The 10,180-nt window shown below is 43.4% G+C and overlaps 1 protein-coding gene across 1 annotated transcript in view; it reads right to left on the reverse strand.

Moving 5' to 3' along the window:
- The window catches only part of FAM171A1 (family with sequence similarity 171 member A1), a 118,083-nt gene that overhangs the window by 102,142 nt on the left and 5,761 nt on the right, over positions 1-10,180 (reverse strand). The window lies entirely within an intron of this gene.

The raw sequence follows: 10,180 nt of genomic DNA on the forward strand, positions 1-10,180 counted from the left end.
ATTTTGGGCATGACTTTCCTAAGGAAGCCAAAGTCCTTGCTTAGAAACACCCTGTCTAGCTCTTACATTGGGGAACAAGCTTACCTCTTTGTGGGAGCATCTCCTCTCTTACTTAGAGCTCTGGGCAGCAAACAGCAATGAACTGTCCCATGCCGAACATGGGAGCATGGATAACAGTTTGATGCCTCGTCACAACAAGCTCTTTCTAATGGGCTACAGCCCATGTTTGAAGCTGGCTGGAATGTGTCAGTGCTGCACGCTGGTGGTGTGGGCTCTTTTTGTCTTATATTTTTCATTACTTATATTTGGTGTTTGCATTTCTGTGATAAGCTCCAGTGTAAAAAAGAAAGAGCTCTGCAGACTGTCTTGCTGCAGACAATGCTCTCCCTAGTTTCCAGGTACATCTCAGCTGGTCAGGGAGCCCCCTGACCAAACTAGAGCACCTCAAAGGAAGCTGTAGCCCCTCCCATAAGGCACATCAGGCATTGTAGGACTTGTAGAGAAGACTAATGACATCTGTGGAAGGGTCTCTCTGTCCAGTCTGACACAAATTAAGAACCACTATGGTCGGGGATTGCGCATAGGTACAGCACAAGCATGCCTGGCTTTGGCTCTTCTTCTAAACTCCTCCCACCCCTGTTCCAGTTTTCTGGTCAACTGTGATGGGTTGCCCCACTTTAAGGTGCCATCTGATATACTGGGTTACTACTGAGCCCACCTGTTCCACCAGCCTGGGCCCCCTTTACCCTGTCTTGCTGAGCCAGGCTCTTAAGCCTCCTCTAGCACACACACAGGCAGGGCCACACAAGCTGCAGAAAGACACAGACACCGAGATCAATTCTAGGAAGACTCATCTTAAGGGATTTGCCCCAGCACTCAGGTGCACACCACCTTTAGGGAATAAACCCAAAATAATACTGCCTTGCGCTGTATATAAAGATCTGCACAACGCAAGCTCATAAAAATTCACCCTCTCCCTCAATGTGAAGAGAGATGCACAGCTTCTTGCCCCCCAGATATGGATTGCACAAACTGGGTTTAATAATAAACAAAAACAAGTTTATTGACTATAAAAGGTAGATTTTAAGTGATTATAAGGGACAGCAAACAACAAAGCAAATAAAACAAAGCACGCATACTAAGCTTAAGATCTTAAAGAAACTGGTTACAAAATATAATTTCTCATCTTAAATGTTGACTTAGGGAGGATGCAGAGTTTCTGTATCTTAGAGTTCCAGTTATTTCTATTTATAGACTAGACTCCTCTGTCTCAGTCTGGACTCAGACCTTGCCTTTGTCTCTTCAGGTGTTTTTAGCAGTCTTTCTTCTTGGGTGGGAAGGCAGTGGGGAAGAGTCCAGATCAACCCCTTACTCAGACTTAGAAGGATTTACCTAAGGCAGGAATCCTCTGTTTGATCTCCACTGTAGGGGCATGGGGAAGTACCAGCAGTGTCCATGGGGGTATTTTGCATCAGGTGACATTATCACCTGATCTTGTAGTGTCACAGCTCCTTCCCAGACACCTCTCAGGAAGGAGAGAGATTAGTATCTTCAGAATTTTATTTTCCTTTTTAAATGGGTCATTCAGGAGGATTGCCTACTGTTTGGTGGGCATTCCCCCTCTCCCCCAAGTGTACACAAAGTTGAAATTGTTACATAGTCAATATTCTTAACTTTAGATACAGAAATGATACATGCATACAAATTGGATAATCACATTCAGTAAATCATAACGTTTCCAATGATATCTTACGAGTCATCTTGCATAAAGTATATCTTAGTTATGCCATATTCATATCATAACCATATTTCTATGAAGAATAATATGGGGTGTAACATCACACCAACTACCTGAAATAATTCCCATTTAAAGTCTTCACATCTGGTAGATGCACTTCCCACCTGCTGCTGGGCAGGCAAAAGGCATATCAGCTTCTCAGGGTATTCAGCATCTCAGCTTCTCCTCTAGCTTTGCCCTATTGACTCTCCTTGCAAAGCTGGGGCAAGTAGGAGAAGCTAGGAGGCAGAGCTCCATGAATGGCTACGAGACTGTAGCTTTTCCATTTCCTAGTGTAGGCAAGTATGTATGTTATAGCACAGGGGTGGGCAAACTTTTTGGCCCGAAGGCCACATTGGGCTTGCGCAACTGTATGGAGGGCCGGGTAGGGAAGGCTGTGCCTCCCCAAACAGCCTGGCCCCTGACCCCTATCTGCCCCCTCCCACTTCCCGCCCCCCGACCGCCCCCCTCAGAATCCCCAACCCATCCAACCCCCCCTGTTCCTTGTCCCTTGACTGCCCCCTCTCAGGACCCCCACCCCCTATCCAACCCCCCTGCTCCCTGTTCCCTGACTGCCCCGACCCCTATCCACACCCCCACCCCCTGACAGCCCCCCCCGGGACTCCCACCCCCTATCCAACCGCCCTCTGCACCTCGTCCCTGACCACCTCCTCCTGGGACCCCCCACCCCAACTGCCCCCGGGATCCCACCCCCTTATCCAACCCTCCCTGCTCCCTGTCCCCTGACTACCCCAACCCCTATCCACACCCCCACCCCCTGACAGCCCCCCCCCGGGACTCCCACCCCCATCCAACCACCCCTCCCAGAACCCCCCCCACCCTAACTGCCCCCCCAGGATCCCACCCCCTTATCCACCCCCCCTGCTCCATCCCAACTGCCCTCCTGACCCCTATCCACATCCCCATCCCCTGACCGCCCCCCCAGAACCTCCGCCCCATCCAACCACCCCCTCCTCCCTGACTATCCCCCAGGACTCCCCGCCCCCTTACCAGCAGCAGGAGCTCACAGCTGCGACACCCGACCAGAGCCAGCTGCGTTCCCCACACTGCCCAGCGGGCCAGCGCGCGGCCCGCACAGCGGCGTGGCTGCAGGGGAGGGGCCAGGGACTAGGCTCCCCAGCTGGGAGCTCAGGAGCCAGGCAGGACAGTCCCGCAGGCCATAGTTTGCCCACGTCTGTTATAGCAGCACGGGAAGGGCTTGATCAGCTAGGGTCAAAAGACAGACACTGTGCTTAATTTTATTGAGCTATTCTCAGGACCCAAATTCAAACTCATGTGAGTGTGGGCTGCAGCAATGGCCCCTTAACACGTGCGTAGATTGTCATTTTGTTCAAACATCTTGCCGACTGCTACATATCTAAGTTTACCATACTTGGCTCTACATACAGATAGTAAGTTTCTAAAAACCAGGTTTTATAGGTCTCTCCCATCATTTCTGCACTTACACATTAATTGTTTTTGAGGCCAGAAGGGACCATTATGATCATCTAGTCTGACCTCCTGTATAGCACAGGCCAAAGAATTTCACCTCATTCAAATTTCCTCCCTCCTCCCAATCCACAAGTTCCAACTGCAGCCATATGTACCTGACAATTCACTCAGAAAATTAAGTGTGACCACAATTATACACACAGAAAATGAAAAATAAAAAGGGTGCTTGTTTTAAATCTAGCTTGTAAATATTTGCTTTCCAAGTTCTACACTTAACTATCGTCTTGCTTTGGGTCCAAGGGAAAGAATAAGGAACAGCCTGCACCATTAAACCACAGAACTGGAAAAAAACTAATCCAAGAAATCAAGTGCAGGCTACTGCTAGTGCCTACAATAACTTTCAGTATGTCAAAAACGCACATTGCTAGCAAGGAAAACTAAAGTTTATGTAATTCACAAAAACTTGAGACTTGTACTGAAAGTTATAAAATGTTCCAAGGACTACAACAGACTCCAAAGGAAATAATTCTACAAATAAACCAAAAGTCACAAACTGCAAGAGTTTTTGCATAGGACCTTTTTTTTTTTTTTTTTTTTTTTTAAATGAAATGTCTGGCTTTTTATTAGAAACATCAACATCTGTTCAAGCTTGGCACAAGACAAAGACCCACAATACTAACTAGATTTTCACCATTTCAATCATTCTTAACACTTCAGTCAATCAAGCAACAAATTAATTTTAAAAAGCCCAACTTTATTTGGCCTTTTTAGCATTTTGTGGTGTAGTCTAAAATATTTAAACAAAATTAAGGCCAACACTACTGTTCTTCACCCATGACATGAAATAAGGCACAAGGCTGCAAGTTAAGGCCAGAATAGCAGCTATTACTTTGAACTCCTTCGCTTTTGTCATTTTATGGTGTGTGCAGGAGTCCTACATCCTTGCACTTTTTTTAAAACTCCCAAGCAGAAGAATGCCACAGCATGATCACTCTGCATAAGTATAACAGTCAGGACATGGGACAAAGGAGAACTTCATTCTTTGAACCATTCAACAGCAGAAAATTATGGTATAGCCTGGAGCTGACAGAAACCCAACAGGCAGACAGAGAAATCAGAGTTAAAGGAACGTGTAGAGTTGGGCATGACCTATAAGGAAGTGACATAAGGTTGAACACAGAAATAAGGTTTCCTAGAGGGAGAAAATATGTGGAAAGAAAAGCCAAGGACAGAGCCTAGAGACCCGGTGAAAGGGACAAAAAGGAACATAAACCGGCTAGGACAACACTGCATACAATGATGAAAAAAAAGGAGCAGTTAGAGAGGTGGGACTCAAGTGCTTGAGACACCAGGTTCTTGTTAGAGGAGCTTAAGGAGCAATGAGTGATTGATATACTGAAAACTAGCCACACTGAAGCTGGAGTATGAAAAGAGGGAATCAGAGGCAAGGAGGTCAGCATTAGAATAACTGTAGGGCAGATTTTGTGCTGTGAAGGTCACTATAAATATATTTTAAAATAAGAGATTGCATTGGGAGAGAGGTGATGAGATAGTTTTCTCCAAAACCTTGCTGGGAAAAAAAAAACAAGATTAAAAAACATAACTGTATCGTGGTTAACAAGCAAGATGAATCTAGTGAGAATTAATGTGATATCCTGAACTCTGTTACAGTCCCAGAGAAAGAATATTCTTTCTCTGAGGGTCTTCCTCATGCCATCCAGAAGCTGAAGATTCCCACCATCAATATCATTATATCCATCCTCCCAGTAAAGCAGATAGGGGCACTCTTGGATTCTAAAGGGTGTCCTGTTTACCTCAAAAGAGAGGTGTATGTTAAACAAGTTACAGTACTGCCCTCTCCTCCATGTCTATAACCTTAATACTCTGCTTCTAAAAGTCCATCACCCCCAGTCCTGCTGCAAGAGTGCATGAATAGCAATCTACCCTGGGTCTCCTGCTTGACAGTATGTAACACTGACTCCACACCAGTCTTGAGCAAGTTACCCTTATTATTAAATATAGATATAGATATTAGCAAGTGTGAATGAACTGATTGTGAGTAGTAGATTTATTCCCCGCTTTTCTCTTTCCTGATTGGAATAAACATCTAGTAGCAGGAAGACATCCATGTCTCACTATGTCCTTCTCTCCCATTCAGGTCTACAGGGCAGGTCTACACTACGGGGGAAAGTCAATCTAAACTACGCAATTTGAGTTACGTTAGTAGCGCAACTCAAATCGACGTAGCTTAGATCTACTTACTGCGGGGTCCACACTATGCTATGTCGATGGGAGATGCTCTCCCATCGCCTCCCCTTACCCTTCTCATTCCGGTGGAGTACCGGAGTCACGGGAGATCAATCGGCTAGGCCCGCTTCTAAGGGCTGGTCTATACTGGGGGGGGGGGGGGGGAGGAGGGTCGATGTAAGATACGCAACTTCAGCTATGGGAATAGCGTAGCTGAAGTCGACGTATCTTAGTTCGACTTACCTCCCATCCTCATGGCGCGGGATCGACGGCCGCGGCTCCCCCGTCGACTCCGCTACCGCCGCTCGCCCTGGTGGAGTTCCGGAGTCGACGGGAGCGCGTTTGGGGATCGATATATTGCGTCTAGATGAGATGCAATATATCGATCCCCGATAGATCGATCGCTACCCGCCAATCCGGCGGGTAGTCTGGACGTACCCTAAATCAACCCCCAGTGGATCGATTGCGACGGCATCAATCCACTGGTAAGTGAAGACAAGCCCTCAGTTTAGCTTTGCCTACTACTTGTCATCTCCATGGGATCTCATCCCCCTCCTTTCCCTTCCTTTTGTTATGCCACTAAACCAATCATCCTACGTGATTTTCCTACCCCAGAGCTTTCCACTTTTGTTGTTTCTCCTTAACACCACACTCCTGCAGCTTAGCACCCCATGCATGAAGCGAAGTGAAATTTACAAGATTCTTGATCTCTGAAGCACTACACAGCGAAGGAATTTTCTTCATTTCTCTCTGCTATTAACACAGAGCAGAACAACCAGCCAACGTCTAGCACAGTGGAGCCGCGGTCTGTGATTGGGGCCTCTAGGCACTACTGCAACACAATAATTAATAATAAAGAAGAAGAATAAAAGTGCTGATACACTGTCCAACACCTGCCTACCTCAAGCACGGAGAGCATAAAATTGTGCATTTGTTCTTACAGCACTTAGCCAGTGTGGAACAATTAACTTTTGTTTGTTTATTTTAAAATTCTGTACAAAGACAACAGAAAGCCTAACTCTTATTTCTTTACGTGGATCTGAATGATACTGGAAATAAACCTGGGCCTATAGTCACTTAAAAAAAATTGAGGTTGTGAAAAATGTGAACTGCAAAGAAGAAACAGAAGTGTAGTTATCGGCTACTTGGCTTTCTGAATCTCACCAGACCAATCCAGGATTGATGGGTTGTTGTTCATCTTTATGACAAACAGCAACCAGAACTTATGTCAAAAACTGACTTCCCATGATCTCAGGATCCCAAAGCCAATACCGCAGTGGTTCTTAACGATGGGAGGTCACCAAGCGAAAGGTACACTGCCAAGAAAAGTTTTCTACAGCAACCAAGCTGCCATTAAAAAACAGTTTCTATTCCTTCTAGTTGTGTAAATAAAATAGCTACTGTCTTGTATGGTGACATACTTCTGTGTGCACTAAAGAAGGCAGTCTCGATGTCTTATCCCACTTATTAGTTCTAAATGGTCATTGTCTCCCTCGGGAGAGTAGCAATCATACAAGTCCTTCTCAACCCTTCTCACTTCAGCGGAGGGTTGAGAGTAAGGAAGAAAAAGAATGGTTAAGTGACCGGAGCTGGTGACACAGAAGGAGTTATAACAGCCATAAGGGCTGCACGAGAGAGAACTAGTAGTGGTCAGGGCTGGCTAACTCATAGGTAAAGGAAGCAAATGTCTAAAGCAACAAAATGTTTACTGCAAGAGCTACTGCAGGCTGGGAGGAAGCTTGTATTCCCTCATCTTATTTGGGGTAGCAAATAGCCCAGAGCTTGCACTGCTAGTTGGAGGCAGGTTGAAGAGTTTAATGCTGCATAAATGCCTCCAGAAACAAGGAGCAGGGTTGACTGACTGACTGACTAAATAAATAAATAAAAAGCAGCCTTAGCTGAATCCCAGGTCACCAAAAATGATTACTTCCTGCAGCTAGGTGTGCTGGGAGTGCGGCAGCACCCCCTTGGCTTGAAGTGGTTTCCATCCTATACAGAGTTTACAGTATACCCCCACTATACAAACTGTTCCAGCACCACTAACCTTGTGTAAGCTGGTTCAATAAAAGATATTACCTCGCCCACCAATCTCTCTTACCTCCTGTAAGCGGGCATTGGCTGGCTTGGCCATGCTCCGTGTTGTAAGTGGGCTACAAGGACATGCTGGAAAGGAGTATGCTCAGGGGGCCAAAAATCAGCCTTACAGCTGCATGACTGGGTGAGGCTGTTGCTTAAGATCCCAGCTGTTCTACCAAGGCCAGAGTTGAGCGGCAATGTTAACCCCATTTATACATAGAGCCTACTGCAATAGCCTATGACAGGAGTATTTTCTGTCCAAATGTCAGAGAGGTAGAAGATTCAGCCAGGATAGGAATATTTAAAAGATTTCTGACTTGGGGTTTCTGTACCTTTCTGCAAGACAAACCAAACAAGACCTGGGGGGGGGGGGGGGGGGCGGTCACAGTGGGATGCTACCAGAAGGCACCAAACAGAACATATTAGAAATTGGAGGTTTATGCTGATGAAGACAAGATGAAGAGCAGCCCATTAGTTTCAGACTGGTGTAGTGAAAGTGCAGACATACTTAAACACTTCGGACCCAATTCTGCCACCCTTACTGACTCTGAACAGCAGCTTACTGTGCAAATAGGCCTACTGATTTCCAATAGCAATACTTGCAGAGTAAGGTATTATTCTACATGGATAAAGGTGACTGAATATGGTCTTAAAGCAGCATTCTTTTCTCACAAGGCACTGTAGCTTTTAATTGACTCATCTTACATCTATGTAACAATAATAGTGTATATGTAATATAATCTTGGAAATGTGAATTTCCTTTTTTCCTTGTAATGCATATGCACTGGATCAGATGATATTTAGTAGACAGCAAAACTGACTTCCAAATCGGAAACAGTGCTAATGAATCCCATTTATTTCTATGATGTGTATTTGCTTTAAAATCATGTTCATTTTCAGAGTAACATTAGCAGCTCCTGAATCATACTGATTTTAGCACAGATGTAATAATACATTGAATGCTAGTTTCTCTTCATTGGTAAATTAAAAATAAATATAAATGTTGATGTTTTAAAATAAAGAAAATTAGGGATTTTTGTAAATTGCCAGAGACATTAATACAAATAAGAGGCTGTAACCCTGTTCATTAATTACAGGTGCAGGTGTCAACTGCCATCACGTACAACACATGTATAAAGCAATAGAACAATCTAACACACACACACACACACACACACACACAAAACAGCTACACAATGATGCATGTTTGGTTACAAGATTTAAACCGAAGTCTGAGAAAGTTGGAAATGTATAAGGAGTCCTAATACTAGTCTTCAAATACCAAGCAAACTGCAAAAATACAAGACAAGAAGCCAGTGATACTTAATCTTAACAATAGACTACAACAGATTACTTTAAAAAAAAAAAAAAAAAAAAGTACACGTACAATTGAATTAAAATTACAAAAAATCAATAAAAAAAAAAAAAAAAAAAAAAAAAACATTTCCAAGCCAAAGCTTCTTTCACAAGGCAACGGATTGGCAAAACATAAGGAGGCCAAATCCTGGTGTTACTAGAACAGCTGGATGAGTGTGAAAACAGATTTTGACCCAACATATCTATTTAAAGCATCAAGGAAAAGAAATGCAATGGAATAATGGTCATGATCATCATCAAAATAAATACACTAGTATAAACTGTACACAGTACTGAAAAGCATACTATGGAAGCACCTTCAAAAATTAAGGTAAAAATGATAGACAGTATATCACAGGAGCAAAACTCTGATAACAGCTGGACACATCCAAAATACTCCTACAAAGCATGCAAGTTTATGATTTGTATGTTTGTGTAGTTTTTGTTTGTTTCTTTAAAGTGTCAGACCTTGGGTCTTATCTATCACACTTTCATACTGGAGGTGAAGAGTTGAAGGGTTGGTTTGGGTGAAAGCACATTCTCGTCTTTCTTTAGGAAAGTTAATCCAGAAGCTTGATTATTAACTCAAATTGAAGTCAATTATTAAAATGAGTCTACTGCAAGAAGCTGCCCTGGGTTTTGTTTTTTCTTAGGGCTGTCAATTAATCGCAATTAACTCACACGATTAACTCAAAAAAGTTATAAGTGCGATTAATCGCACTTATAACAATAGAATACCATTTGAAATTAAATATTTTTGGATGTTTTTCTACATTTTCAATATTGATTTCAATTACAACACAGAATACAAAGTGCACAGTGCTCACTTCATATTTTTTATTACAAATATATACACTGTAAAAATGATAAACAAAAGAAATAGTATTTTTCAATTCACCTCATACAAGTACTGAAGAGCAATCCCTTTATCATGAAAGTGTAACTTACAAATGCAGATTTTTTTTTGGTTACATAACTGCACTCAAAAACAAAACAGTGTAAAACTTTAGAGCCTAGAAGTCCATTCAGTCCTACTTCTTATTTTGCCAATCACTAAGCCAAACAAGTTTGTTTACATTGTAAATAAGAAGCAGGCAGCGTTCTCTCCCATCAATGTCACCTGAAAGTGAGACCAGGCATTTGCATGGCACGTTTGTAGCCGGCGTTGCAAGGTATTTACATGCCAGATATGCTAAACATTCATATGCCCCTTCATGTTTCAGCCACCATTCCAGAGGACATGCGTCTGGTGATGATGCTAGTTAAAAAAAA

This window comes from Terrapene carolina, unplaced genomic scaffold, assembly GCF_002925995.2.
Source record: "Terrapene carolina triunguis isolate 2854851 unplaced genomic scaffold, T_m_triunguis-2.0 Scaffold84, whole genome shotgun sequence".
NCBI lineage: Eukaryota > Metazoa > Chordata > Testudines > Emydidae > Terrapene > Terrapene triunguis.